Raw genomic sequence first — 6582 nt, 5'->3', positions numbered from 1 at the left:
AGTCTTCTGTAATGACTTATGCAAAGTTGATATACATTTTAAAATCCCATTTATGTGCTTAAACCTAAAGATGAAACTAATTAATGAACTTTATGAACTAAGTTTAGTTAATTTTGTTTGGATGTATTGTTTTAACAAGTGGAACCAGCTGTTTCAATGATAGAGCTATTAAGTAAAGCATGAACTGTTTTGGTGTTAGATTTACTTTACTTCTTGTACATAAATGGTCATAGATTAATGGGAGTCAACGGTTTTCATGACCCTTTAGAACAGTATGTTTTGTGAAGTTTAGTTAAATAAAGAAGATGAGTAGCAATCTTAAGATTGTGCACTCCTTATTTAGAAAATCATATCTGAAGATTTTTAACAGAATGTGTTTCGCAAGATTCTTAAAATGTTATTATATTTTTCTCATAGGCCAAAGTGATAAACCATGATGTAATTGAAAATATGCTAAAAATAACAAGATACTGTTTGAGTTACTTTAGTTCAGACTTAGGAAAATAAATCTGGAATTCCTTTGCATCATCTATACAAGAGAAATAGGCACCATTGACAATAAAGTCATTCCTTTCAAGAAATTAAATGAGAGAAAAGAAGGAAGAATGTAGGGTCGATGATCAAGTATTGTAATTTTTGGATAAATTAATGATTCTGAAAAAGTTAATGTTTGAGTTATACTGAGCTCTACCAGTCTGATTATGTCACAAAGCACGAATGGAGAATCAATTAGTTGGAATCTGGGCAAGGTCTCCTGATAGAGTTACATATGTCTTCTTTATCTTTTGTTAATAATAGTTAATATGCCTAAGAGTTAATGGGACCTATATACAGTTGTTGTTATGTCATAAACTGCATGTTGTTATCTAAGACAACAGCCTCTTCTACTGAGACTAATTCATAGTCCATCATCCACCGTTAGACTAACATGGAAAGGAGCATACTACCCAAGCATTAGCCACTTAATAAGATGGTGATTTTCATATGTGATTCATTTCTTCCTATTGGTATTCCATTGTGTAGAATTCTATTTGAATTCTAATTCTGTCAAAGCACACTCCTTCCCTGTCAGACAATTTTCTCTTTGAAAACAAGGGTGCCAGAAAGTCAACTAAAGCATTGAAAATGCATTGATTTGGGCCACATATAATCTGTCCAATTGTACAAGAGAAATCTTCAGTCAATGTTTAAGACAGAAGTTCTCGAAGAAAGTGAGGACTGCAGATGCTGGAGATCAGAGCTGAAAATGTGTTGCTGGAAAAGCGCAGCAGGTCGGGCAGCATCCAAGGAGCAGGAGAATCGATGTTTCGGGCATGAGCCCTTCTTCAGGATTCCTGTCAAATTCAGGCAATATCCTGGTCAATCCCCTCTGCACTCTGGTCTCTATATTGACCAAGCAGTCAGGAGAATATGAGGACTGAGGATGCTGGAGAGGTCAGAGTTGAAAAGAGTGGTGCTGGAAAAGCACAGCTGGTCTGGCAGCATCCGGGGAGCAGCAGAATCGACGTTTCATACATAAGCTCTTCATCAGGAATGTGCGGGGAGTAGGGGGCTGGGAGATAAATAGGAGGGTTGGAGTAGAGGTGAGGTAGCTGAGAAGGTGATAGGTCGATGTAGGTGGAGGGTGATGGTGATAGGTCAGAGAGGACGGTGGAGTGGATAGGTGGGAAGGAAGATGGATAGGTGGGACTGTTCAAGAGGGCGGTGCCGAGTTGGAGGGTTGGATCTGTGATGAGGTGGGGGAAGGGGAGTTGAGGAAACTGGTGAAGTCGATGTTGATGCCATATGTTTGAAGGGTCCCAAGGCAAAAGATAAGACGTTCTTCCTCCAGGCGTTGGGTGGTTTGAATTTGGCAGTGCAGGAGGCCCAGGATGTGCATTCACTTGGTGGAGAGGAAAGGTGAGTTGAAGTGGTCGGCCACCATTCAACCACATGCCATGAATGTTGACTTCACCAGTTTCCTCATCTCCCCTCCCCCCCACCTTATCTTATATCCAACCCTCCAACTTGACAGTGCCCTCTTGAACTGCCCCATCTGTCCAAGTTCCTTTCCACCAATCCACTCCACCCTCCTCTATGACTTATCACCATCAACCCCCCACCTGCATTTACCTATCGCCTTCCCAGTTACCTCGCCGCCACCCTCCTATTTATTCCCCAGCCCCCTATAAGCCTCCTAAGTTTCCTGATGAAGGGCTTATGCCTGAAACATCGACTCTCCTGCTCCTCGGATGCTGCCTGACCTGCTGTGCTGTTCCAGCATCACACTCTTCAACTCTGACCAATCAACCAGCCAGCTCAACAGCATCTGGAGATAGACAGCAAATAGTGCTCTTGTCAACAGTGCTCACATTCCACAAAATATAAAGACTCGTATTAAAACCGCTATCTAGTTTTGGAATTATATTAAGCAAAATAAATGTGTATATACAATGGTACGGATTTGTCCTGTAAAGAAACACCTGCCAAAACTATAATTTATTAAGTGAAAAGACAAGGTGCAACATGCTCCCTGGTTTTCAGCATTCTTTAACTGGGGGCTTCTTACTTTGTTAATGTAAAGTCAACAAGAAAACTGAAGGTGTTTCCTCGAAACCATTTCCAGAAAGGTAAAATAAACATAAATGAATCTTAAACACTTGCTAGAATTTGGTCAAAATAAAACAAAGGTGTCATACTATCACCCTCTAGTGGTTAAATAGGTGTATCTACACAGGAATACACAAAAAAGGTAGTGAAGTCCAATCTGTATATATTGTGCTCGAGGTATGAATAAATTGAGCTTTTAGGTTCAATCCTCATCTAAGCTTTAAGTGATATATTGTGCTCTGTGTGGCAGTTGATGGTTGGTATAGCAACATGGACACTCTTTATTGAATGAAACCCTAAGTCCCCAGTTCAGTCCCTCATTGCAGGTTACTCATTAAACAACCTGAAAAAGGAATGGGATGCAGAATGTTCTTCAGGAGGATTGGAACCTGTGAATTTAAAAAAAAATACGCTGTATATATTTTCAAATTGTAATCAAGTTCTGGAACACTCGGAAGGCCGATCATCACGGCAAGAATTTTGAAAATTAACTAGAAAATTTTCTTCACCAATACGACTGACTGCAAGATGTTTTCAACGTTTTCTATTTTTAAATCAGGTTTTTTTTAGATTTTTGCCTTGCAATTTGTTTGCTGAATAAAATAAATCAAGAAAATTCCTTCTTCACTTTCAAAAGAAATCTTAAAAAGAGTTTCACTTGATAAGCAAGACTATGATATATCTGACCCAACTTATTACCTTTCTGTTGTATGCATTTTATTGGCTGCCAAGATTATTCATTCAAGACCCTGGAGCGGTGACTCAAATCACAAGCTTCAGATTCTGAGCTGCAGGAAATACCAGTGAACCAAATGACAAAATAATGGATATAAGGTTTACACTTGTTTCAAATGTATTTATTCTGCCTTGATGTAAAATCAAAGGGATGTAGCACATGGGGTAGGTGAACATTTGCAGCAATTAAAGGAATTTCTGTTAATTTTGATATCACTAGTTAGGCAATTAACATTTTTGTTGATATTCACAACCTATCTTAAAAATTGATCAGTATCTGACAGTAGTACAATATACTTAAGTCAATGAATGCTTATAAACAACTTAGCTCGAAAGGTTTCGACATTTATATTGAAATATTAGAAGAGTTGATTTTATTTTGATGTAGAGGTGCCGGTGTTGGACTGGGGTACAAAGTTAAAAATCACACAACATCAGGTTTTTATCCAACAGGTTTATTTGGAAGCACTAGCTTTAGGAGCAGGAGAAGTGCTTCAAAAGCTAGTGCTTACATACAGCACTATAAACATCTATCCCACGTCTCATCCACTGAAACAAAAGGTAAACTGTATAAAAAATGCAGGGAAAGTAAAGAAAGGTCTACTTAAACGTAAAAAGAATGATTTCATTCCCTCCAGATATCATTTCTGATGTTATCTCAAAGTAAGATAAGGGGCGGCACGGTGGCACAGTGGTTAGCACTGCTGCCTCACAGCGCCTGTAGACCTGGGTTCAATTCCCGACTCAGGCGACTGACTGTGTGGAGTTTGCACGTTCTCCCCGTGTCTGCGTGGGTTTCCTCCGGGTGCTCCGGTTTCCTCCCACAGTCCAAAGACGTGTGGGTCAGGTGAATTGGCCAAGCTAAAATTGCCCGTAGTGTTAGGTAAGGGGTAAATGTAGGGGTATGGGTGGGTTGCGCTTCGGCGGGTCGGTGTGGACTTGTTGGGCCGAAGGGCCTGTTTCCACACTGTAAGTCTAATCTAATCTAAGATCACCAGAATCTGTGCAAAGGAAAACCACTAATAACTATACAAGACCAGCTATCAAACTATTTTAATATTTTTAATATTAATAAAGAAAAGATTTTCCTATTAACTTGCCTCATATTATAAATCTCACATACGCTAAATGGTGGCAAACAAAGCTCTTCTATCCTTGCTCAGCTTTTGCTTGCAGACTGGTAGTATAATCTGGAGCTATCTTTCTGCACTGCCCTATTGATGCAAACATTTGGTGAAAACCCTTTGGAAAACTATTACTTCTGTAACATTGTAGATTCTACTGCTTTTGTACCTACACTAATTTCATTTATACTTCAAGGTAATTTTCATTGCAAAACCAGAAAAAAAGATTTTTTAAAAAGTTATGGCAGTTCATTAAGAACCAGATTCCAGAGGATTCTCAAAATATTTGCAATATAGGGACGACTCCAGAGTTTTATGAAAATGGCAGGTAGGTCACAGAGTAAAAGTCATTCCCCCATTTCGGGCAAATCCCACACTTCCAGTAAGGAAAGGAGGCAAGACATGAATCACACAGAATTGAAGCCTGAACTCAGCACTGCAAATCCAACTTAGTGCTAAGTTAAAACAGGCCCCTTATTATTTTATTTGTGAGAACCCTCAAACCACAGTTTAGCAGTTGTAAACTTATGGAGTCAATGAAATTCTTGAAGGGAGGATAACGTTTATTTAACAGTCATAATTAGAAACTTCTGAATCACCCGCTCTTTCATCATCCACAGTTAATCCTTTATTCATTCCTATAGAAGGACATATTCATTACATTCATCCCAACAGGATCCTCCATCTTGTGTTGTCTAAATACAAACTTTTCAGGACTTCCTTCACGTTTGTATTTCACACACAAAGCAGCCGAGTGAACTCACACTATATCCACTCCAGAGGAAGGATGTAAAGGTGATGGTGGAATACAAATCTGCATACAATACTCTAACTTTATGAATATGCTTCTCAGATAGGTTCTTAGAACAGTACAATCTGGAACTGACAATTCTGGACAATACTGAGGAACAGTCATTCGACCCAAAGCATTAACTCTGATTTCTCTCCACAGATGATGTCAGAAATATGGAGCTTTTTCAGCAATTTTTGTTTTTGTTGCAGTTTTTATTAGTCATGTGACAAGATTAATTCAAGCCCTCAGAGTAAAATATACCCAGTAGCAGCAATCACAATATGGTCAAATTTTACATCCAGTTTGACAGTGAACAATTAAGGAAGTGTGATGTGCTGAGGGTTTTAGGTGTTCTAATGCATGAGTCTCAGAAAGCTAATATGCAGCTATAACTCATAATCCAGAAGGCTAATGGAACGCCATCTTCTTTTTACATATATCCTTTGTGCTGGTATCTTTTTGACAAAAATTAATTGATTATTAATGACTGCACTCTTGAAGATAGTTAGAATCAGTTAGTCTTAAAGTAAATTCTTTGAGAATTTTTCAGATCCTATCTGGATCTTTAGGATTATCCACTGAAAACTTTGATATATTAATCTGCAAAATCCCTCCTTGCTGGTGACAAGCAAGATTCTCTGAGCTCTCTTTTTATGGTCATTGAACACTTGATCAGCATATGTTGTACAAAACAATTGTAATTCAGGAAAATTACCACTGGCTGCCCAGCAGGACTAAGACTGTCAAAAAAGCAGCAAAAATAAAGTGAAACAGAAGCAAAGAAAAACGGAAAAATGAAATCAGACAAAAGAAAATCAGTATAGAAAACAAATGCAATTACCCTCAACTTGCAAACAAAATGCCAAAAGGAAAGGCAAATGCAAAATGATGGTCTTTTGAAGAACAACAACCTGTAGTACAAAATTTGCAAGTTTGTCATTGCATTTTTAGCCTTTCGATGGTTTTTGTACCAAGTAAGGAGAATGTCATGCAGATTTCCCTTCAGTTAGAAGAAATAAGTTATGAAATGAACAGTCTTTGGACACAAGTAAGTTTTCGAATGTACAGAACTACTTTTAAGTGTTTTTGTTTTCTGCATTTTCTTTCAGAAGGCCATTATAGCTATGTGTGAGGTCGATTTTTAAAATCAGAACTGCAGACACGCAGACTGTTGCTCTTTTCTGTTTTTCTTACAACATGATTGAACTTATATCTAACTCAGAAAAAAGTAATTCTGTCCTCTGGCTGGTCAATGCCTATCAAAAGTTTTATAGTCATAGGAAGTGATACTACTAATTATCCAAATGTTATGATGTCTAGAGTTGTTGTCCTGTCCATGCA

This window comes from Hemiscyllium ocellatum, chromosome 16 (assembly GCF_020745735.1).
Source record: "Hemiscyllium ocellatum isolate sHemOce1 chromosome 16, sHemOce1.pat.X.cur, whole genome shotgun sequence".
In the NCBI taxonomy this organism is placed as follows: domain Eukaryota; kingdom Metazoa; phylum Chordata; class Chondrichthyes; order Orectolobiformes; family Hemiscylliidae; genus Hemiscyllium; species Hemiscyllium ocellatum.
Note: the sequence above shows the minus strand (reverse complement) of the source record.